The sequence below is a fragment of the Sturnira hondurensis genome, unplaced genomic scaffold (assembly GCF_014824575.4).
Source record: "Sturnira hondurensis isolate 20B ecotype Veracruz unplaced genomic scaffold, ASM1482457v3 Scaffold0006566, whole genome shotgun sequence".
NCBI lineage: Eukaryota > Metazoa > Chordata > Mammalia > Chiroptera > Phyllostomidae > Sturnira > Sturnira hondurensis.
The window spans coordinates 1,128,448-1,154,105 of record NW_028079197.1 but is presented as its reverse complement, the minus strand read 5'-3'; the positions used below and the strand labels follow the sequence as shown (position 1 = coordinate 1,154,105).

General features: G+C 36.6%; 1 pseudogene; it reads right to left on the bottom strand.

The window, feature by feature from the left end:
- Window positions 1-17,371: 17,371 nt before the first annotated feature.
- On the bottom strand, window positions 17,372-18,149 carry LOC118989860 (40S ribosomal protein S3a-like; annotated as a pseudogene).
- Between the last annotated feature and the right edge of the window lie 7,509 nt (window positions 18,150-25,658).

Here is a 25,658-nt window from a genome sequence, read left to right as displayed (position 1 = left end):
CAATTCAATTAAATAAAACTGCTTTCTTTCAGTTAGTGGACTGCTTCACTTTTAACACCCAAAGATACAGTCCATGAATAAATTGAGAAAATTACCTTGAAGCAGTCAATCTTGGGAGAAAATATTGTTATTATTAGCACCACACTCTAACCAACTGAGCTAACTGGCCGGCGTGGGAGAAAATGTTGTTTAAAAAATGTCTGGGCTTCCTTAAGATAGAAGGAGGGGTACTGATGCCCTCCTTCCAGCAGCCACTCCTTGGCCCTGTCCCTAAACACATTTCTTTTAAGCATAAGAGCAAACTTCCCTTTCCAAGCCCAAAGCACCTAAATTCTAAAATCCTGTTTTCAGATTGACCTGCCTTAGTTCCTGGAAACTCATAGTTCTGGCATTTAGCAGAATTGAGATCTCACAATTCCACACATGCTCTCTTGGTCAGCCAATGACCCTTTGTGAGCTAGGTAGGTAGATAGATAAGTAGGTAGGTAGATAAAAGGACTTTTAGGAAGTTCTAAGGAAGAAGGGGAAGTCTATACAAAATCAACTTAATTGTGTAGAATCATGTTGCTATCATTTTTCTCCTTGTGACAAATTAATATTAAATGTTCCATAAAAAGACAATTTAATGTATAGTTATTTTTCTGTTGTGAAACACATATTCTTGGTCTTTGCACATTAGAAAGTTAGTTGAAGCTATAGTTATACATTTTTTAAAGCAGTATTTACTTGTCAATAAAGGAAATCTTCAGTAGAGCAGAAATCAATGATTTATAGCAAAGGTGGAAATTAACAAGTTCTAGAAATTTTAGAGACAGTGTAGCATAGTAGAATTCCACCTTTCTTGATCTCAATTTGCTTACCATAGGTTGCAAGATAAAATATAGAACTCCAAGTTTAATTTGAATTCAATAAACAAAAAAATTTAGTATAAGTATGTGTCAAATACTGCACAGGACATAGCTACACTAATTTTTTAAAAATATTGTTTATTGGGCCCTGGCTGGTGTAGCTCAGTGGATTGAGCGCGGGCCTGTGAACCAGATGATCACAGTTTGATTCCCAGTCAGGGCACATGTCTGGGTTGTGGGCCAGTTCCCAGGAGGGGACTCATGAGAGGCAACCATATATTGATGTTTCTCTCCCTTTCTCTTTCCCTTCCCCTCTAAAGATAAATAAATAAAATCTTTTAAAAATAAAATAAAATATTGTTTATTTGAAGTTCAAATTCAACTCGGAGTCCTGTATTTTTATTTGCTAAATCTAGCAAACCCTGTGGTAAGATGGTAAGTTCAGAACGGGTTGATATAGGTAACTTCTAAGGGCTCTTCTGGGTGAAAATATCCATATTTCTATTGCAGAACCAACCTGGCAAGCTGCATGCATATGTGTAACACATATAAGTATGTGCTTATAAGGCAGTGGTTCTCAAACTTTACTTCCCACTATATACTATGAGATTCTGATTCACCAGTTCTGGGTGAGGCCAAGGAATCTGCATCTTTAACAGGCAACCCAGGTATCTCTGTAACAAGTTTCTCTCCCTTTCTTCCTCCCTTTCCTTCTCTAAAAATAAATAAATAAATATATATTTTTAAAAGGCCTTCAGTTACAAAAATGGGGCTAGAAACGTTCTCATTCATGCTCCCAGGAGTAAAATGATAATATCCTTACAACAGTCCCTGTTCCATGGTAAGGGTAGTGGTGGAGGAGCAGCGGTTGTTATGCTTCTGGTTCATGGACTTTCCAAATGTTCTCTTGGCTGGTGGCAACCTTCACCTACCATTTTTTTTTGCCATTAATTCTTGGGGATCAAATAATCTCTGTTACAGCATGTTGAATTCTCAAAGTACAAAGTGTGAGATGAAAATACAAAGTAGTCAGAGTACTTTCACTCATTGATTATGTAATTAGTTTCCTGGCCTTGTCAGTACATTGTGAGTATGTTAAAAATAATGAAGAAGCCCATGATATCACAATGCTGAAGTTGGCACAGCTCTGGGAGATAGAAATACTTCCTTCCCAGTGTCACATTTAAGTCTGCAGGCTCACTTTTGGAGCTGCAAACCATTGAGACAATTTGTTTTATTTGTTCCTCAAGGCCAAACCTGTTTGTTGACCTTCTGTTTGCTTGTCTTCATTTCTAAGATTCCCTGGCTTTCACTGTTACCTGTAATCCTAGAAAATCTGGCTTCTGTTTCAATGTAGTTTTCAGTTTTAAGTCCAAACATGTTCTCTCACAGCCCCTTTCTGCCCCTCCATCAATTCTGACTCAAACAGTGTGACTTACCCTCTGAGAGAAACACTATCAGGCTTTTCTCACGGTTCTGTGTACATATCCGCCCCCCAGGCAGTATGGAAGTTTCCTGAGCTGTCCTATTCATAACTATTTCCTTAAGACTAATGACAATGCCTGGCATAAAATAGACAATAAATATTTGCTGAATGAATGAAATGAATGGTTTATCTCCACTAACACATATATTTCCTTTTGTTCATGTCCTTTCCTTCTTCTTTCCCTAAGTTGGTGGTTAATTTTACTGGCTTTTATTACTTTAATTAACTCATTACTATCCAGTCTCTCCACTAACAGTGATTTACCCAGTGTTTTATTCAATTTTTCTTTTTACTACAGCGTGTTATTAGCAAAACTGTTAATGCCCAGAGGTCCTATTTCTATCCAAGAACAATCCATCCACATCTCCAAACCTTGGTTTATAACATAGGCAATTCATATAATAAAAAAACAATCAATGTACTATATTTTAATTCCAGGCCAAGTCCTCTGTTTCTAATCAGGTTCAAATCCACCATCACCCTCCTATGGAAATTATATTTATTATAGAAGGCAACTCCGTGATAAACAATCCCTACCTATGATTTGACTCTATATTTGCCTAGCAATCCATAATGCAAAAAAATGCTAGCAGATTAATGCAGTAGCCCTCCCCTCATTTACTGGAGATTCTTTCCAAGGTCCACAGTGGATGCCTGAAACCATGGATATGTATATATATATATATACATACATACATACATATACATATATATATATACACACATATATATGTGTATGTATATATATCTTTATTAATTAAGCATAGTAAGATGTTAATAATAAAAGTTAATAATAAATAGAACTATTATAACAATATGCTATAACAAAAGTTATATAAATGTTGTCTCTCTCTTCTAATAATTGAAATGACTACTAATCAGTGGGGAGCATATATAATGTGATACACTGGACAAACAGATGATTCACATCCCAGGCAGGTTGGAGATTTTATCATACTACTCAGAATAACATACAATTTATGATTTATAAGTACCTAACTAATTGTGCCACAGGAGCTCCAGAATAACATGCAATTTAAAATTTATGAATTATTTCTGGAATTTTCTATTTAATACTTTTGGACCCCAGGTAACTAAAAACGTGGAAAGCAGAATCTCAAATAAGAGTGGGGGGACTACTGTACTTAATGATTAGCATCCCAGGTAATGGTGGAAATTCCCAATACATTTGTATAGAAGATGCACAAAAACAAATTTAAGACATACTGGATGACATTTAATAAGAAAGTAACTTGAACCTGCAGAGCAGTTATTCAGATGTTTCACATGACAGGATGGTTCAGACCCTCAGCTTGTGTCTTGGGAAACAAGAGTGACTAATAAATGCCACAGAATCAGACAAGCAATTCATCCATCTCATCAAATACTGTATCGCTGAAGTCTCGTGAGAGATGACATTCAATGGATAGCACAATCCCAACTTGGCCTGCTACAATATCCTGCAGGGGTTTCTGAAAAGATACTCAACTTAGACGGCAGATGTGGCATAGGGGGTGAGGTTTCCATTGACTGCTCATCAGGCAGAGTTCACCGCGTTTACTTAGGCATCTAACATTTCCATGTGGCTTACCTCTAATGGCAAATTTTTCCTTTCTTTCAAAGAGTTCTTGCTTTTTATCGTCTAGATACTTTAAAACATCTCCTGTAACTTTGATGAAACATTACATTCCTTTTTTAGAAAGTGAAAATTACTGTTCTCAAATGGAAACAAATTTTACATCAAAGAGCTTGAATTCAATGCAGAAGGGGAAAAAAGCCAAATATGTAAAACATTCTAGCAGCTGGCACTGATATTGGCAAAAGCTGTTTCTAAACATGCAACATGAAGTGATATGAGAAGGTTTTTAATAATTCCAGAAGTTTCACACCTTTATTATAATTATCTGAACAGCCAAACTACAATGTTTCTTAGCTGACATGAAGACCTAACTCAAACTTCCCCTTAACTTTATAGAGAGAAAGGCAGGCCCTATCCATAATACTACACACCTAGATGTTTAGAACAACCTAGATGATTGATTGTGGTTTTCATTCTTCATCCAGATGCTTAACAACATGGAGCAAAAACTCAAGCCAATGAGAATATTTGTAATCTTTTCCAAAGGGCAGAGAAAATGGTTCTTAAACTATTGTATAATGGAGAGAAGGAATGTGGTTATATCAGTCTAATACAATCATGATGATAGGGCATTAGTATGTATAAAGCTACCTGGATACCCAGCACCTAGGCAAACTCTTAGAGTTACAGCTAAGACTCTCTTACTATGATCTGCAATCACTGTTGGCTATCTCTTTGTCAGTAAATGTCAATTCAGTAAGAAGGTCACATTTTACTAAAAAGATGATTAGAAAAATCAAATAGGTCTTAAAAGTGACCTGAGAACTTTCCTAAATTCCTAAGAAGCAAAATACAAGGAAGATGTAACTGTTTAGTAGCAAACTCTGATTTGGTAATTGAAAAAAGGAAGGAAAAAAACCAACCAGACTCTGCAGCAGTGTTGACTCAATGGGCAGTAGGATTCTCAACCATTCAATTTCAGTATTCCCTATGGCTAACTCTACTGATTTTGTGCCTATGTATAAGTGACTACATAGGAGAGGAAGAGGGAGGAAAGGGAGAAGACAGGAAGAAATAGAGAAGGTGAGAGAGACAGAATTTTCAAACAGGAGAACCTCAGTTGCAGTATAGCAGAGAAAATACCAGTTTAGATATTTTCATGTTCTTCAGGCTTCTGTTACGGCTATCTGCTCGTGATTAGATCTAATTGATGGATATGTCTGACTCTCAAGTCCACCCTGACGGGGTTGGGGGAGAGAAGAGAAGCCTGAAAGATCCACCCTTCTTCAAATATAACCAGAGACATTAAAATTAAGAACAATCTGACAGCAGCCAGGGGGGAGATAGGAGGGGACAATGGGAGAAGGGAGGAAGGGTTTTCAGGAACTATAAAGAACACATGGACAAAAACAAGGGGGAGGGTGGAAGCAAGGGAGGGAGGTGGGGGTGGCTCGGGTAGGGGAGAATGGTGGTGGTGGGGAATGGAGACAACTGTAATTGAACAACAATAAAATAAATTTAAAAAAAAAACAAATATGGGTTGGCTAGCCAGCCCTTTATAGCAAGTTGATGGCAATCTCCAGGATTCCAATTCCATTGTGCAAACAGGGCCACCCACCAAAGCACTAATTTGACCCAAAAGTATTTTATTTTTTAGTTGCTAAGCAAGTGAGTGACACAAAAGGATTCATTCTTTCATATAGACAAGATTCTCATAGTTGAGCGGGAATGAGGGACAGAATGTATCTCTTGATTTGTCACAAGGAAAGAACAAGAAAGGGTATCTGATAATAGGGAAGAAGAGAAAGAAACTAAAGGAAGTGAGACTACCAGCACAGGATCTGAAAAAAAGTTCAGATGAATGTTGGCAGAGTGAAAGAAATAGCAGAAACTTGTGTGACAAACCATATCTAGAACAAATTTCTGATAGTCCTTTATGTAAAAATATTTGGCCGCATCATGTCTCTGTCAACTCAGCCAAACAAAATTCTAACCCAAGATTTTCCTGGTGTGCGAATATAATTTTTTATTTTCCTTGTGATATATTTATAAATGGATTAACTCCATAGGACATTTTATGTGAGCATTTTTTAATTCAGTTTTCTTCTTTCCCTTTCTAACAGCATACATATAATTGTGACCCATTATTTAAAAATATGATCCATATTAGTTCTACTTCCACAGGTGAGTGTAAGGAAACAAACTGGTCTTTTTTATATATTCAATAGTTGTTACTTTGAGGAAATATCTTAAGTGTAACAATTATGTATCTTAGAAAAACATTTAATCCATGAGCTTTTCATGGAGCCACACAAAAGAAGTATCAGGTTACGTCATTGCTATGCCAAACACACAAGCTTGTTGGATTTATTTCCTTTGATCTGCCCATCTGAAAGTCTGTCTTCCTTAGAAGTCTCCAAGGTAAAGTTTCTTTTATCTCATATGATTATGAGAACTCAGGTTCTCTTTATCTCTTGAAATCTTTTGCAGACAAACTTTTTAGAAGGCTTTGTCTACAGGACACTGTCAGAAACAAACAAAAAAAGAGCTGTTTGGGCCACCCTAAGATACTTCACACCCATCTATTTGATTGTACTTGCTCAAACAAACAAACAAATGAGTTGCACTAAATGGGGAACGCTAATGAGTTTGGCCTACCACTCCCCCAACACTGCATCCAGAAAATAATAAACAATGAATTGATAATGAGACACAGAATGATTGATTTGCTTGTGCACAGAATGATCAAGTCTCAGAAATAATTATCATCACAAACATGTAATACAGGGAAGATTTTTTTAAGAGAACTAGAGGGAAGAAATGCCTATATAATGGATCTTTGATAGAGAAACATGTTAAAACATAAATGCTTTGATTTGAGGACATCAGTTTATTTAAATTCAAGTAAGTTGACTCTCTTAAATATAATTATATAATTCCTAGAAATTTAAAGACTTAAGACTGCTTCCTGGGAAAAAGCCAATATTGCTCTTTGAAATCACAGAAATCTTACCTCCATTGGGAATGTGAAATAGCTTTGAAATTGATGTGTTCGGTCAGTAAGCATAAATACTTGACAAAGCTTCTTTGATTTCATAGATTGTAAATCCCTGTAACACTGCAACAAGCCATTTATGAAACTGAACTATTGACTGTGCTAATCTACACAGTGATTGCTAAGGCAGCCTAATGAGTCGGTGCTGCCTCCACAGTGTGCTTCAGAGGCACCATGCAGGGCTACAGTCAAAAAGTCTGCTCCTTTGGACCTGAACATTCTGATTGACCCAAGTTCCTTATTAAAATAGCAATGTTCTTGGGCAGGGACTCACCCTAAAGTATTTTTATTCATTAATCCATTCACTATTTTTTTAAAGATTTTATTAATTTTTTTATTTTTAGAGGGGAAGGAGAGAGGTAGAGAAACATCGATATATGGTTGCCTTTTGTGCATCCCCTGCTGGTAGTTAGCCTGCAAGGAACCGGCCTGCAACCCAGGCATGTGCCCTGACTGGGAATCGAACCGCGATCGTCTGGTTTGCAGGCCCACGCTCAATCCACTGAGTTACGCCAGCCAGGGCAATCCATTCACTATTTTAATAAATATATTGAGTTTCTACAAACAAATATTTCAGACCCTAGGTAGATTGGCTACATTGGGAAGAGCATTATAATATGCAGTCTTAATTTATGCATTCCTCTAGACATTGGCTAATGTCTAGAACTAGCTCCTTCTATTAGAAAACTAGAGGTATTAGAAAATAATAATAATTGCCATTGTTATTGTTGTGGTTGTTATTTTTCCAGGAAACTCTTCATTTATTTCTTTTGTGGAGGAATTAAAGATTTTCTTAAGGTTTTTCACCTGCTAATGTGTAGTAATCAGCCATTGGTCTGAATATTAATGGAAAGTTTTTTCATGTACAGTGAGTTACCAAACAGCAGTAGAAAAGCATATGTAGCTGGATTTTTTACAAAAATTTGCTTTTGTTTTATATATATATATATATATATAAACTTCATGAGGTGAGGAAGGCAACAACTCAGTAAGAAGCAGTTTGCTGATGACTGGAAAGCATGAACATGTATAATATAGATACTATTAGAAATAGAGACATTATTAGAAATACTGCCTATTCTCTGCCTAGATGAATTCTATCTAAACCACCTCATTGTCTAGTGCACATATCTCCTTCATACACTGCCATAAAATGTCTGCTAAACCTTCTCCCCACACATGAAAACAGTGTGGTTGGATTTTACTGCTCCAATCAGTCAAAGACAGACAGTATGTGTTGTTAGTTGGTCTAGGTTACAATCCTTGTAACAATCTCAACTCCACTGCACAATGTACAATACAAAATCTAAGAATAAAATACTCCAGATCCAGCTGAATTACCCCCTCCCGATATCAAACACTCTAGTGTGTACCAATGACCACCCCTCTCCTGCCCTTTCACAACCTCCCCAAAGCCTAGCATTCTGTTCCTTCACAATACTATTCTATCATAACACTAGAGATCACAGCTCTGTGCCTGGGAGCAGAGCTCATGGAAGGCTTCATGTAGGAGACTGCATTTAAGCTGGGGCCTGCATTTAACCACGGCCCGAAGGGGTTTGATAAACACTATCTTACAACTTCTAAGACATAGTGATCTTTAAATATGAAAATTTCTGAGCCCAACTCTATCCCTAATAAAAAAAGAATCCCCTGGGATTTGGGATCCAGGAATCTAAATTTAAAGACATCTCACAGGTGATTCTGATGTACCTCAGGAATCTACATTATAGACTCTATTTAATGTTAGCCTTGCAAAAATCAAAGTCAGTCTTTTGCATGCTCTCTGACATAATAATTCACGATTTCGGTTTGGGTGGAAACATACCAGTTGGCTCCCATTACTTCTGAGAAAATTTGCCATATCTAATGTTCTCCCTGTTTTTCCAAGACATTTTTGAGAAAGACAACTTTATATGCATGTGGAAAATAAAGGGGTTTGGATGAGTACTGCAAAAGAAGATGAAAATGAATGGTCTCAAAGTTGCATAATGGGATACTATAAACATTTGAAAAATAACTTTTGGACACAAAAACTTGGTATAACTTAATGCTCAAGCTTTCATTCTAAGTATGAACAATTACATTGCATCTTCCCATCTTGCTTTGGAAGGACCTCTGGCAAAATGACATTAAATAGAAATTCACTATATTTACATAGAATTTGAGATAAATGAAAATTAATTGCCCTTTCAGCTAATTCATAGTGGACTCATAAAAATGCTTTTCTTTATTCTGTAAGGCCCTTCAATATTCAACTCCTCCGGCACACCATCTGTTCAGTTTTTCAATGCATCTGCAAGTTCCATCTCAGCGACAGAGAGATTGGAAAGCTGTACAGCTTTAGAATATTTTTTTTTAATATTGAAGTATTTGAAAAGTATACTACTACTGAAAAGTCTTTTAATGTTTGTACTCTTAAAATGTGGGAATTTTAGTCAATAAAATAAAGGGATATTTATGCAGCCAATGCAGGCTTTGTTGATGTTATTTGTCTCGAGTCAGAAATCAAGATATTACTTTTCTTTTTCTGACATTCTAGTTGAAATTATTGATATACCTTGCAGACAGCACTGTGAATTTTATCCAAGTCTATAAACTATTTATCAAAAACTCCCAAATATGGGTTGATCTCATGCTTCTATTTGAGGCAGATTCCTTTTCTATTCTAATTTTAGATGCCAGTAGAATAAATTAACTTCATTAAATATAATAGTTCATTAGATATTCAGGAAGCTTTTATAGTTTCAATTTTAAAATAAATGTTCATGTCAGTATTTGGAATCTCTTTCAAGCACATTTTTTCAGGAGTTAAAAATTTTCTCCCTCAAACACTTGAAATGAATCTAAATCAGAAAAATATCTACATTCTTAAGAAAATTCATTTTCACAAGCTAATTTTATAAAATTAACAATTACAAGTTGTAAAATTCCAAAGACATTTTCCCATATTACAACTACAAAATAGTTTAATGACTATCTCTTTAAAATGTATTTTATGTTAAATATTCGATATTTCACAAGTGACTTACCTATTTACTAATTTTTATAGTAAAACAGAAATAACATCTAGATTTTGTCACAGATTCTTTTCTCCTTCACGTGCCAAAGGAAGGCATGTAAAATATCATATTCTGAGATTTGAGAGTTGACTTAAAACACCGTACTTCATACAATACAAAAGGGTCCATTTAGAAACTTCACTGCTGCTTCTACTAATTGTTCTCCTAATTTGTCAGTTAGTGGAATAAGTAGATGTCAATCTTCTTGATTGATGTGATGAATAGAACCTGTGTGTTTCAGAAAACACCTTCCAGGAAGGTCAGCAAATTCTTAAGGGAAAATGTTCGGTAGATGCTATTAAATGTACAAGGCCTGGGTGTATTCCTTATTGACATGTTCTTAAACTAAATGATTTTCACTCATGCTTGAAGGTCAAACCAGCCACCCTTTGATAAAGCACCAGCTACAAAATCATTCTTAATGATATGGGGAGCTCTTGGTCAGAAAAATTAGGAGTTTTTCATAAGGTTAAAATAGGTCTGAGTGCAAAAGAGGGAGAGAAAACAAAAAGGTTGTTAGGGAACTGGAGAGAATAGCAGTTTCTATACACAGTTGTTGTTTTTCTTCTGGACAATAAAACACAAAATGCCTCCCTTGGCCACCTAATGAGGGTATGATAGACTCCCGCTTTCCTAATTTGCATATTCAGACACCATGGCATTTGTACAGAGCATCGCAGTACTCAAACATCTCCCTGGTAGCTGAATGCTGGTTTTCAATGTGCCCTTGGATCGCAAACAGCTAAAAAGGCATTTGTGAGCAGATGGCAATTGTGTCATGAAAAGTCTAATTGTATTTGCCTTTTTTAATGGGGACAGAGCCAGGACAGTCAGGCAGGTCAAGGCATGTGGTCAGGAGAGACATATTGTGTGTGAAGAGAAAACTTGGAAAGCTCAGTTAGACAGCTAATGAGACAACTTACAGGCCCCCAGGCTCATTCTGTATCTGCAAAATAATGAAGGAAAGTCAAGAATTGAAGAACTATCCCCAAAAATGCAGATTATAAGCCTCCTAAATACTTCATAGAACACAGGAGCATTAAAACTAGACAAAACTGTGTTCTTGAAGCACAGCTGTACTATCTAAAAACTGTGACACTAGGGAAACTAATTCATCTAAGTCTTAGTCTTCTCATCTACAAAATGTTGATGACAATACCTCTACCATAGGTGGCTATGAGGGTTCTATGAAATAATAGAAATAAAAAATAGCATTTAGCATAGTGTTTGGTTTATAGCAAGATCTTAATAAATACTATCAATTAGTTTTAGCAATTATCTAAATGATAAAGGTAAAAAGTGTTCAGAGGGCTTTATTATATTGGGTCCCTAGAAGCAGCACCTGATACAAGGATTATTTGGAACTAAATATCGGTGGCAATTTTAGGGCCACCTTTCACTGTGCTTTGGTAAACAGTGATCTATCTCAAAAGGTGATTATGCATACCTCTTCCCAACTCTGAGTGCAGGGGTGTTATGTTAGCAGCTTGAAATTAGCCATGGTGGCAGTATTTATACCATGGAAATCCTCAAATTCTATACTCAGCCTCCTTTGCTCTCCCCCTCCAGCCAGTTATTAAATAGTTACCAGCACACCATTGTTTGTAATTAAATAAGGGGAAATGTTTTGAAATGTGATCCCCACATATGATTTCTATGATGGAGTAAAGGCTGAATTGGGAAAGGTCCCACATATCCAGAAATACCAAAGATGTTTCAAGACAATGGTTTTCTTTGTGCACAAAAATATTTTCCCATATACCTAATTTCATTAATGTTATCACTGTTTGTCATTTTTGTTTTCTTTACTCACCCTTCCTCAATTCTCTGTTGATAAATAATCTGCTTCTAGCAATGGACTGATTGCTATAATAACATGACTCTAACAATAGACTGGGAAGACACAGCAGGAAAGGAGTGCAGAACTGAGTTGCTTAGCAACCTGAAGTCACTCAGAGGAGCAACGGAATCAATTACACCACAGTTGATTTCTCCAAAAAGATGCTACATCCTGACCCAAACAGAGAGTTGAAAGATAGTGGTACTACTTTCCAAACCAAGTAATCAAATTTATTAGAAAGTATTCAAGCCATGCCTAGGGTCCTTGCAAATCAGTCTAACTCCCTGTCTTGTAGGACAGTAACTATATAGGAATTACTGTACACTGGATCAGACTGAGAATGCAGCCAAAATCTCCCCCAAGGTTTGCTTTCAGTGCTGAGACAATAATTTGAAGAAGTTCTGTCTCCCAAATTCCCGATCATCATCTCACCCTTTGGGGAAAACAAAAACAAAGCTAAAGTAAAACACAACAAATAAATAAAAACATTGAAACTTATTTTCTAAATTCACATATGTCTCCTTGGGGAATTAAAAGGAATTTAGGAAAAAAGTTTGATTAACCCCCTAAAGACACTGCCCCATCTCAACTGCATGCCAGGCATTCAAAGAATAAGAAGCTGCTCAGCTTCATCAAGAAGCATATGCTATTGATAGATTGCACTGCCGTGTATCCTAAATCTTATATAAAAAAAACAGTGAAAAGCAGCTTTTTCAAGTTCCCCTGAAACTCAAAGAGCAACACAGTCTGAACCCACAATGAATCCCACATTTAGATGGGCCCTTAGGTTTATTCATGACATTAGACAATGACATCATTATTACATCTTAGAAAAATAAATATTAAACATTAAATAACAAGTATGTTGGGGTTATATTTTTAATAACCCATTGATGAATTATATTTGTAGGTATACAAACAGTACAGGCTCATGTTTTTTTAAAAAGTCACACAAGGAGTTATGAAGTTTTTTAATTATTGTCATAGCTGGTCCTTTCTTATTCCTTTGAATTCAGCTTCAGTTAACGCCTAGAGAGGCCTTCCTTTTCTAAAGCAGACCTCTGTTTCTGTTGTTTATTCTGTCAGTTCCCCTCTTTATGCTTTTTGGTGGCCTTTATTACACATTACAATTTATGATTATTTCATTTATAAATTTAACTTATAAAACCTGCAATGTCATGATTGTTACAAGCTCTATTCTCTTCTAAATTAAACTGATACAGTGCTGTCACTATATGAATCTTACACCACCCCCTCTATAATGTGAACTTCATAGGGGCAGTGATCTTGTCTGTCTTTATCACTGTTGGATTTTCAGTGCTTACTATAACGCCAGGCTCAATAAGTGCTCACTGAATGAATGACTCAGACCATGTTCATCATACTGCTCTGAATCTTCCAATATCAGCACCCAAAGAGCAATTTGTTTGCTTTTTAACAGTTTTATTATATTATTCCATTGTACAATATTTAATGGCTACTAACAATGTTTCCAATCTTCATGCTATTGAACAATATTCTATGAACATCTGGTACACAAAACTTTGGGTAATTGTGTAATATCTTTAAGATAAATTCTTAGGAATGCAATTGTTGGGATAAATATGCATTTTACATTTCAAAATGTATTGCCAAATAGTGTTTTGTTTCTGTTTTTGAACATATGACATGAAAGATATGTTCTAGTAAGAGTTATAACTCAAGTAGCCTATTTGGAAGAACACATTGTTTTTTAACCTACATATAGGTCCAAAGTAGAAACTATTGCTCTATATTTCCTAGGGACATGCTCCAAGATGTTCTAAGTTTCACCAGCTTCTCCACTTTGGAAGAAACTAGATAACTCCCAACCCCTTCAATCTATTCTACATAGCATCATCAGATTAATTTACCATAAACACTCTTTTAATCATGTTAATCTCTTTTAACATTCTTCATATTTTTCTGTGTTTTCTAATGTTCTAAAGTACATATTTATTGCTTTCATTATTGAAAAATATCATAAGTGAATGGAAGGAAATAACATACTTTGTCTCCTGAAAACCAATAGCAAATAAATGCGAATATACTTATGTTTCTAACCAGAAATATAAAAATACTAAATCCTATTTTTTTAAAAATCCAATGGCTTCCCACTCCATACACATTTAAAATATCTCAGTCAGATCATTTGAGGCTCTCTCCATGATCTATCCATAACCTTTGTGAATTTTATGAAAGACATCAGGCATGATTTCTGGAATCTGCCTTTTATTGTGGCTTTTGGTGTAACTTTTGCCTGACCGCTCAAAATCTACTCTTTCTCCTCATTACAAATCCTAAAAATCCCTCCAGGCCAAATGAAATCCAAATTTTTTTGGGGGAAGACTTCGTCCTTCATGAGCTTACTCTGAAAGCTATTTTTAAATTATATAATATAACATTAAGTTGACTACCATTTTATACTGATGAATTATTAAGTTTTCATATATGTATTGTCCAAATAATTTTAAGAACTAGAGCAGTATTTTCTTCAATAGAGCAGTAATGAATAATTTAGATATAAGTTAAAATTTATTTTAAATTAAATAATTATTAGCTGATCACTAAGTGAACCAAACAGAGACTTGAGTGGCCAGACAAGACAAAGAAGACAGACTTTACAGAATTAGTTCAAAAATACCAACAAATAAACAAACAACAAATGGCAACAACAAACCCTGGAAAGGAAGAAGAATCTAATTTTCAGAGTTCCCACATGTATTATATTAAAAGGCAAATTTTAATAAAAACTTTTTACAACAAAAAATTTGTAAGGCATGCAGAAAAACATCTTGCCTATACATAGGTAATCAATCAATCAATAGATACTATCCTTTAGGAAGCCCAGACATTGTACTTATCAGGCAAAGAATTATATATGTGTGTGTGTGTGTGTGTGTGTGTGTATTTATTTTTATTTTTTTTATTTAATTATGTTCAGGTACAGTTTTCTGAGTTTTCTGCCTTTTACTCCCATCACAGCCCAACTCCCCAGTGCTCCCCACATCCCTCCCATTCCCCCCCCCGCCCCCCCGCCGCCTTAGTTTTTGTCCATGTGTCCTTTACACTTGTTCCTGTGAATCCTTCCCCTTTCCCCCTGAAATTCCCTCCCCTCTCCCTTCTGGTCCCTTTCTGCCTGTTCTGTATTTCAATGTCTTTGGTTATATTTTGCTTGTTTGTTTATTTTTTGTTTAGGTTCCTGTTAAAGGTGAGATCATATGGTATTTGTCTTTCACTGCCTGTCTTATTTCACTCAGCATAATGCTTTCCAGTTCCATCCATGCCAGGCAAAGAATTTAAATCAGCTACTTTAAATATGGTCAAAGCACTGTTGGAAATCATGTCTAAAGAGCTAAATAAAAGTATAAAAATAATATATTACCAAATAGAGAATGTCAGTAGAGATAGAAATTATTTTTTTAAAGTACCAAGTAGGAATTCTGGAATTGAAAAGTATTACTGAAGTGAAATAAAATCACCAGACAGGCTCAACATCAGTTTTTGAGTAATCAGAATAAAGAATTTATAAACTCAAAAATAGATTGATTAAGATTATGCAATGTGAATTAAAAATTGGAGTAAAGAAAAATAAAATGGGGCTCAGATACTTGTATGACTACATCAAACATACTAAGATACACATTGTAGAAATTCCAGAAGGAGAATGGAGAAAGAAGGGGGCAGAAAGAGTATTTGAAGAAAGAATGGCCAAAATATCTAATATTTGAAGGAAGAAATTAATCTATGAATCCAAGAACCTCAACAAACTCCAGGTAGGATAAACTAAATGCAATTTAAAAATAAGTTCCTGGTTACAATGGCCCCATTTGAAGTGTTCAGTAGGTACATGTGGCTAATGGTTATCATATTGGACATTGTAGATATAGAAAATTGTAGATACAGGAAATTTTAATAATTGCTAAAATATTTATTGGAGAGAACTGACCAAGAGTGTAAGGAAAGTGTTTTATACACTGATATTTGGCTCTCCCCAGTTCCCAATACCCAAACCTCTTCAACTCCTTATCTAAAGCCAATACTTAACTCCCAATGCAACACACATACATCCATAAGCTTGGCCCTATTTCTAGAACAAATCATAAACCTGTAAGTGAAGAGGAATTTTTGGACTTCTATCCAGAGTATTGAGACTCAATATTAAGTTACTATTGCTCATCATCCCACCCTTGTCTTGTGCTCTAGTTCTGATGACTAGATTTCTAACTTGATTTTTATGACCAAGTGGCTACCTTTTAGCCCTTTACTTGGATTTGTCCTTGTATTTTTTCCCCTGTGTAGAATAGTTTCCTGTCTTGTAACTAGCCAGGACCATAGTTCTAAGACTGAAGCTCTGCTTTGCCCTTGTCAATTTCCTTACTAGGAACCAAAGACCTTCAAAACCAAAGCTCAAAACTGGAGCTTGTACTACCAGTTGACAACCTTAGTAAACATTAATATTATAGGAGAAGTCCCACTAACTGCCATACAGAACCTAGATGTTTTAATGCTCAGTACAACTATGAATAATTGTTTTATAGGGAAAACAAATCTCAGAGAGATTACATAATGTGTTCAAAGTCATCTAGAAAATAAGTGACAGATTCATCTGGCTTCAGAATCCATGTGTCTTCTATTCTATATGCTCAACATCAGGGATTAGATTTTAATAACATATTCTATGATAGTGATATGATCATATAAACAGACATGGTCTATTATAGGGTCATGCAGTAGACATCTCTTATGCCAATTATCTGCTGATCTGGGATTGCTCATTGATGTCCCCATCTCACCGACCTCACTGCTTCCTGATGGATACCCTGATGTTCACTGTGGTAGTGAACTACTCGCCTGTGGTCTCCTGATAATCATGTTTTGTTTGTTAGACTGGACTTCTTTCTAGGACCACATTTGACTTTACCTCACAAGAATCTAATCCAAGGGTGACATCTAGTTCCCTAGTCCTGACTCCATCTGTCTTTTCTATCTTAATGTCATTAAACAATCAAGCCTGGTCTAAGTATGACACTGCTTGGCACAGAGCTTTCCCCAGAGTAGAGGTAAATACATATTTGGAGTGCTTATGCAAATAGTGATTTTTTAATGTAAAGCATTTAGAAAGGTGCATGCAATAATTCTAAGTTGTTCAGTTTCAGGTATGAATGTCCCCTATGTGGTATAAATACTATTGGAATGAAGAAGAAAGAAGAAAGAAGAAAGAAGAAAGAAGAAAGAAGAAGAAGAAGAAGAAGAAGAAGAAGAAGAAGAAGAAGAAGAAGAAGAAGAAGAAGAAGAAGTAGTTCAGAAGTAACATAGGACCAGGAAAAGGGAAATCCTTTGAGTCAAGCTAAGCACAACCAATAAAGAGCATATTTGTTCTTGTTAAAATATTAGTACTATTGATTTTTAAAATCAGAAATAGGCCTTTTTGTTTGTCACCATTAAATGTCTGAATTTTACACAGATTCTTGGACTGGGGGCTCATATCCATCAGCTCATTCAACTTTAACACCTGTCTCATCACCTGTAGCTTTTCCAGAACTGCTGCCTTCACCATGAAGCTCCATGAGTTTTCTCAATTCAAACTTGGGCTTCTTCAGCATTTTGCCTTTTCTAACAAAGACATCATGAAGTGGATAAATAGATTGGCAAGCCTTTTCTATGTCATTCCCAATGCTATCTGAGATCAATTTACTGACCACTTCTTTCAAGTCATTCCTATGCACCTCTCGGGTCATGATTTTCATCATCTTCTTCCAGATTTGGTGGACTTGTTGATGCTGAACATAACAGGTCTTCTGAATCTGATTGTTACATTTTTTAGTAAAACCAACATAGACTAGACTAAGGAAATACCCATCGGTAGTCTTGACATCAACATAAGCTTCAATCGTGGTCTGCCATTTTTTGACCATGGAACACATTTTGTCATGGGTAAAATCCCATGCCATGGAAATTAGTCAGGCAGTTTTTGTCCTGAACATCCTCAGTAATTAGCTTGAATTTTCTAAATGCAACTTCATCATTCTGCGGATCAGCTAGGCTGACTTCAAATACATGGCCCTTCAGACCATCTAATGTGACTTTAGTTCCTTGAGTTTTCCTGACTAGTGTTTTTCCAATATTTCTTATACTAAACATAGCTGGTACTTTCACATCCTACCAATCTTTCTTAGAGAATAGATCAAGCACTTTCTTCTTTGCTCCCTTTTTGCCACTTTTCATCAGGTGCTTGTTCTTGCCCACCGCCATGGTGCTGCCCAGAGACCCAAAAAGCTACCATTAATTTTAAAGGTGATAAACTATCATTTACTGAATGGTGAATATCTCAAAAATTATGGTAAGTTCTTTATATATCTTGCTTAATTTAATCTTACCACATTAAAAATGGTCAGTCTCAAGTTTATCAAAATGAAAAGTTTAATTACCTATACTAAAATCAAGGAATAAGTCTACAATTTCTGTAAGTGAAGCATTTAGGAGTAGAAAAGAAAAGGACTTGTGTTGGGTTTTTTTTTTTGATAGAGTAAACAATTATTTTAGATTATATGGATGGCTTTAATTAGTGATTAATGGGAACTATGATCAGGGAAAAGCAGTGTTAAAGGCACTGCCACTGCTAAGCAATTGTGGGCTGGGATTTGAATATAGATAATCTGAATCCAAACTCAGAACTATAACACCAATACACTGCCGTTCAAACTGCACTCCCACCAGAGACTCCAATGCTCTATTCTTGGAAGTCGGCACTGGGATATGATAAGGAAGCTCAGGAAGACCTTCACCTGGATTTTTAATAAAGTAGTGGGGTTGGGGTTTTTTGCTATTTTTTCAAAACAATTGACAAAGGTTCTTTATATTTACATCTGCAGAATTTTTATTTTATTTTATTTTAAATTTTTTTAAATTTATTTAATTATTTTTCAAATACAGTTTTCTGTCTATTACTCCCATCCCATCCCACCCCCCCGTGCTCCCCGCTCCCTCCCATTTCCACCCTTCTCTGCAGAAATTTTAGGTCACTGAATGCAATAGGGGTTTGTTTGTTTGTTCATTTGTTTGGCCTCTCATAGGCAGTGAGTGATCTTTGAGAACTTTCTTGATTCATCTGTAGTGTGACTTCTTATTTCCTATCCCCTAAGAGCACCCAGGTGACCTACAACCTCCACTATGCACATAATTTCTGTATGTATCAAGAGAGCTTTGCAAGAGGAGAGTGAAATACCTTTTTTCCTTGATAACTGACCAAATCACCTTCAATAGCATCACATCTCTCAAGGCAACTCTCAAATAAGACAAACTATGAGAATTTCAAAAAGTTCCTGAAGAAGAAAGATACTGAAAGTCCCTAGCTCTAGTGAGTGTGTGTAACTGATTTTTTGTCTCTGATCTTGAAGAACATGATGTTCTGGGAGAGGTACATATGTACTTAGTGAGTCAGTTTTTATGAAAGGTCTGCCCCATAAACTGATTGCTGAACAAGTGACAACACAAAACTCCTGTGTGCTTTAAAACTGTGCTGATTTCAGCCTGCCTCTGTGCTATAGCACTCAACCTAAACAAACACACATGCTGACTCGGGTCATATGTTAACTTTTATTTTTCTGTTCATTGCTTATTGAAACATAGAAAAAGCACATGTGCAGACTCATGCCTCCTGCTTGTTCGCCACTGTTGGAAGTCTAATAAGTATGTATGAAGAGGTGTTAATGCTTATGGTGGAGGCACGTTAAGGTGGAGGCATGGAGGGTTCAGAGTTAGATTGACACCAATCATGGTTCTAATCCATAACTCAACACCTCCTTCTGAAATGTCTGTGGTTCCTAATGATTCACAAAAAGAGAAAGCTACTGTTCTTCAGCAGCTGTTTCTGTTTGGTGAAAGATAGATAGCCATAAATCCACTGTGGAAGAATGCTGTCTCTGAAATAGAAGGGTTTGTTCTTCCCTCTGGTAGCTTCTGAACAGTATTCACTTCTAGAATGAATGTTTAGTCTTTCATAAGGGGTCCAACTAAACAAATTCTGAGATGTTTATTGAAGGGTACCATGATGACCCGAGAGATCTAGTTATTCTCAGGGAAGACAGGGAAGTCTAGATCCAAAGGGATTTTATTTATTTATTTTTAGAGAGAGAGGGGACAGGAGGGAGAAAGGAAGGGAGAGAAACATTAATGTGTGGTTGGCTCCCATGCATGCCCCCTACTGGGGACCTGGCCAGCAACCCAGGCATGTGCCCTGACTGGGAATTGAACTGGTAGCCCTTTGGTTCTCAGGCTGGCCCTCAGTCCACTGAGCTATACCAGCCAGGGCTAGATCAAAAGGAAGATTACATGATCTGAATGACAAATACAAAATAACAGGACTTCCAAGCAAAATAAAATAGAGCACTAACTGCTCTCTTTCCCTCATGCTTGACACTACTTTCAACCTCCTTCCTGTGTGGAAAGGACTTCCACTAGACTGGGGAAGAATGGCTTTGTACCCTGTAATGTTGCTCTCCTTCTTTCCACTTCCTCAAAGCTAAATTTTCTGGGTGTTTCCATTAGTCCCAGGTATGTGCCAGCTCCTGACTCAGACATTATATCTATAATCTCAACCACAACTGTCAGTGGGGCTTATAAGTAAGCTACCAATCCCTGGCCAAATTCCAGTCACAAGCTAGGGGCCCCTAAATCATTTTCCAGCTTTACATGGCTGCCATTATGCCGGTGATTTTCTGCCTAAAGACAGCCTAGATGCCTGGCTTGCCCCCAGATTACAGCTTCCCCTTGCCACAGCCATCCCAGTACTGAGTCCATAGTTTTTGCTTTGCCCCTTAAAGTTTAAGAGCTTAGGGTCTAGAATTATATTTCATGGTTCCTATCCTAACTCTATTACTGACTTGCTATGAGAATTTATACAAATAATTCAGTTTCTTTGAACTTCAATGTTTAAAACTGTAAAATCAGGATAATAATCACATAGGCCTCATAGAGTCATTGGAAAGACTAAATAAAGTGATACATTGTATACACTTAACAGAGTATCTTAACGTAACAGGGACTTGCTAAATATTATTTATTGTTACTAATATCTTTAATCACTCAACTGATCTACTTGATTCCCTGATCCCTTTATATAGGTCAGGAGCTTCCTCAGAGCTGCTCACCCAGCAGAGTGGCTGCATATGAAGTTGTGAGGAAGAAGGGAAAGTATGCTCTGCCTTTCATTTTTCAGCTACAGTCTCTCCTTATGCACAGATCTCCCAGGTGATGACTACCACTCACATACCTACTTTGATATATCCTACTCAGTTTTCATCAACTGGATCCTCTCCACCTGATTGAAACACTGAAACTATCTTTAGCTTGCACTGTGACCTGGTATGCCATGCCTTTTCTCATTAGTTATAGCCTCACATCCATCAGCCCTAATTGCACACTCACAGGTGCCCTGTAACAATGCCCCGACCCATTTCTCTCCGTACCTGTTCAATACTGCCTCTAGAAATTTTGAGTCATGTCAATCAATGATAAGCCAATAGCTCCCACTGTGTGTGTGTGGGGGGGGGGTTCTTTTCTGTTTTTGTTTCCTTGAAGCAATAGATAAAAGAAAGTTGAGGTCAATGAGGCTGAACTTTCATAGAGGCACCTAACTAGGTGAATATTGGAGGCATTTTATAAAACTTTTTATTTATTTTTAGAGAGAGGGAAAAGGAGAAAGAGAGGGAGAGAAACATCAATGTGTGGTTGCCTCTTGTACAACCCCAACTGGGGACCTGGCCTTCAACCTAGGCAGGTGCCCTGACTGGGAATCAAACTGGCAACTTTCTGGTTCACAGGCTGGCACTCAGTCCACTGAGCCACACCAGCCAGGGCTGGAGGCATTTTTTAAAAAGACCCTGTCCTCTTTCCTTATCCTCAAAAACTATGATCCCTACTTATAGGCTGATGCCAGGAATCCCACAGTAAAAACTGTCCCTAAATTAAGAACACAAACTTTGACTCAGGTAAAAGCCAACTGAAAAGCTAACATCAATATACCATCCCACAAATACTGTCACAGCCTATTTGATTGCTCTCAGTGCTCGCTTTCTCTACCTGATAGGCCAACCTGTAAACTCAGGTTTTCCCTATGTCCTGACCCAGTTTCAGCAGAGTCAAGATTCATTATCAACATCTACTGGCTACTACCCTGATCCCGCAAACCATGTGAGAGACAAAATGGTCCTATTTTCAATAGCACATGCCCTTTATTCAAGCTGCCAGACTATCATTTTGTATATGTAGAAAGTTCTAAAAGTAGTATGACTTTATAGGCATTTTTTTCACTGGAAGGAATTTGGGGAAATAAAAAAGATCATGGGAGTTTGAATAGATTGATGCTTCAAAGAATGATTCACAGGAGAACCAGGAAATAAGCATGCAAAATTCTATGCAGATGCACATTTTTGCAAGTGTATGCACACACTCATACTGAAAGGAATAAATAGAGGTGGAATGTGCAAATGAAAGGGCAGGGAGATGGGGCAGGAAGAGGTGAGGTAATGTAGAACTAGACAAATTTTTCAATGATGCTTCCTGAAAAATGAGGGCAATAAAATGTGGTGAGCAGGGACCCATATAAGGGGAAATGATAATGTCACAGAGCAAAGGAGTTAGAACAAGTCCACAATTTTATACAGACAGGTTCATAGAGAAAAATCTTAAAGGGTCACACTAATACATTTATGTTTTGGATATTAAGACATGTAAGATTAAAAGGTAAGTTATTCTCAACGTTGACAAATACCACCGGTACAGCGACAACCTAACCCAAAACACTATCCCTATTTTTTATTTTATGTATTTATTTATTTAATGAAGTTTGAAATTTTTTTAATATTTATTTTTTTATTTAATTCTTACTCAAGTACAGTTTTCTGTTTTATATTCCCTGTTTTTAGATAGGTAGGTCCATAGGGTTGTGGTAAGAAGAGTTTCTTATGAAAACTTTATTTTCAACCAAAGATAATGATCACAAAATTCTTTCTATAACATTGCTGATAATGATGACTCACATGATGCGAAAATTAAATATAAAACAATATGCAGTGAAAAGTCTCTGCTTCATGCTTTTTTTGCCTCTGCTCAATTTCCAATCTCACTTCCATACAGGTAAATGCTCTTTTTAGTTTCCTATACTGTCTGGTGCTTTTTAGGAACATGCAAATATCAACAAGTATTCTCATTAGTGTCTTATTTTTATAAAAATGGCACAAACTAAACACAATTTTCTGCATTTTTCTCATTTAACTATATATCTTGGAGACCTGCATTAGTAAATGCAGAGATTTATCCTTCATTTTTAAACAGCTACATAATAGTTCATATTATGGATGTACCATAATTTACTGAGTCAGCCCTCTAATGGCAAACATTTACATTGCCTTTGGTATTACAAAAAATGCTGCAATTACAAAAGACGTACATATATCAATACATATTTTATTTTTCACACTGTGAGAGTCTATTTGCAGATTAATTTCATAGAGGTGAATGCATATGAATATTGGGAGATTTCATCAAACTGGACTCCATACACATCGTGCCATTTTGCACTCCCATTTGCAATATGTGAGAGCATCTATTTCCCCTATTGTACAGCCTAACTAGCCTTTGGATTTATCTCAATCTGAAAAGTCAAAAATGGTTCCTCAACATAACTTCACTCAGTATATATCTAATTATGATTGAATATGATTAAATTAAACACAAACAAAAGCAATATGTAATTGTTTTTCTGCAAACTATTCATATCTGTTGCCTGTTTTTCTACTAGCTTACTTTTTCTTATTCATTTGGGGTTGTTTTTTATAAGTTGAGGTGATTAATCCTTTGTTTAGGAGTTGTCTCATGGCATCTGCTATGCACTGGGCTATCCATTTCTTTCTCCAAGTCTTTTATTACTCACTTTTCCTTTTGTTTATAAACTTGCTCAAACTGAAAATGCTTAGTATTGAATTTTTTAGTTTGCTTATGTCTTAGGGCAATATTATCTCTACATACACTCAACAATGTGCTGTCTAAAGCTGTGTGATGCTATCGTTCTGTGTTTCATTAGGCTGCATGCACTGTACCTTCAGTGTCTATAAGCCAAATATTCTTCTGTGACTGTGGTGATCATAGTGCATTATAAACAACTTTTAATGAGGAAAGTCACTCTTTCATAGAATATGAGCTGAAAGTGGAACTGCTTATTTACATAGAAACATTACAATTACGACATTTCTGGTGTGACAACATGAAACGCCCACCCCTTATATTATCATCAATGATATTAGCAATCAAATAATATGTAAATAGCATTAAAGACAGCATTTCCAGATAAAATTTAGCATAATTGTTTACATTTTAATTTTGGAAAATTTTAATTTTAATTTCAGTATAAGTACATCCCAAATATTATATGATTAAAACATATACTGCCATTATTCTTTATAATCTGAAATTCAAATCCTGTTACTTTTATTTGCTAAATCTGAAAAATGTAATTATATTTCTATATTTTTGTGAAACCAAGATCCTATGAATATTATTTGCTGATTTAGAAGCATATACCCACCTAGAGGAGAACTTAGGCAGGAAAATTTCAGGTCTTCCATGCAGCAACATTTTCACTGATATGTCCCCTAGAGGAAGGAGCATAAAGGAAAAAATAAACAAATGGGATCCCATCAAACTAAAAAGCTTCTGCTCTGCTAAAGAAAACATCAGTAAAATGGAAAATAAACCAACTGTATGGGAGAATATATTTGCCAATGATACCTCAGACAAGAGTTTAATCTCCAAAATATATAAAGAACTCACATAAATCCATGCCACGAAGACAAACAATCCAATTAAAAAATGGGCAAAAGACCTGAACAGACACTTCTCCGAGAGGACATACAGAAAGCCCAGAGGCATATAAAAACATGCTTAGCACCACTAGCCATGAGAGAAATGCAAATTAAAACCACAATGAGACTTCTGGCCAAGATGGAGGCATAGGTGTAAACACTGTACCTCCTCACACGACCAAGTTTAAAGACAACAGAGTTTTAGTAACAAAAATGCAACCAAAACACAGAAAATTGAACTGTACGGGAGTCCGATAACAATGAACCATTCATCCAGACCAGTAAGAGGGGCGGAATCAGCAGCTCGAAGAACGGGATCATGGAGGAAAAAGTGGCCAGACCAACCCAAGCATGTAAGCGACAGTTGGCAGATCCCAGGCTCGGGGTGGCAACAGGCAAACCCAGTGAGGGCACAAGGCAGCTGGCTGACCGTGGTTACACATTCACACTTAGATAAACCAGGTGAAGGAGTGAGCAGTGAGACAAACTGCTCAGGTTAGGGCCCCTGTGATGAGAATTAAAACCTAAAAGCACCAATTGGAAAAACTTTCAGGGTCCAGGTGCCAGGAGAAGCTCCCAAGCTCACAGAGAGTTTGTTGGAGAGACCCACAGGGTCCTGAAGGGTGCACAGGCCCACACACCTGGGAGCTGGCACCAGAGGGGCCAGGTTTGCTTGCTGGAAGCATCGCAGGGGACTGAACTCTGAGAGAGAGTGTGAAACAATCTCTATTGCCCCTCACTGACCCCGCCCCCACATACAGCGTCACAACCCAGCAATTTGGGTTGCCCCATTCTGGTCAAAACCTAAGGCTCTGCCCCTAATATGTAATAGGTGCAGACAGATCAAAATATTACAGCTCAAGAAGAAGAACAGTTCAGAGCGCCAGAGCCAATACTTCTAAGGGAC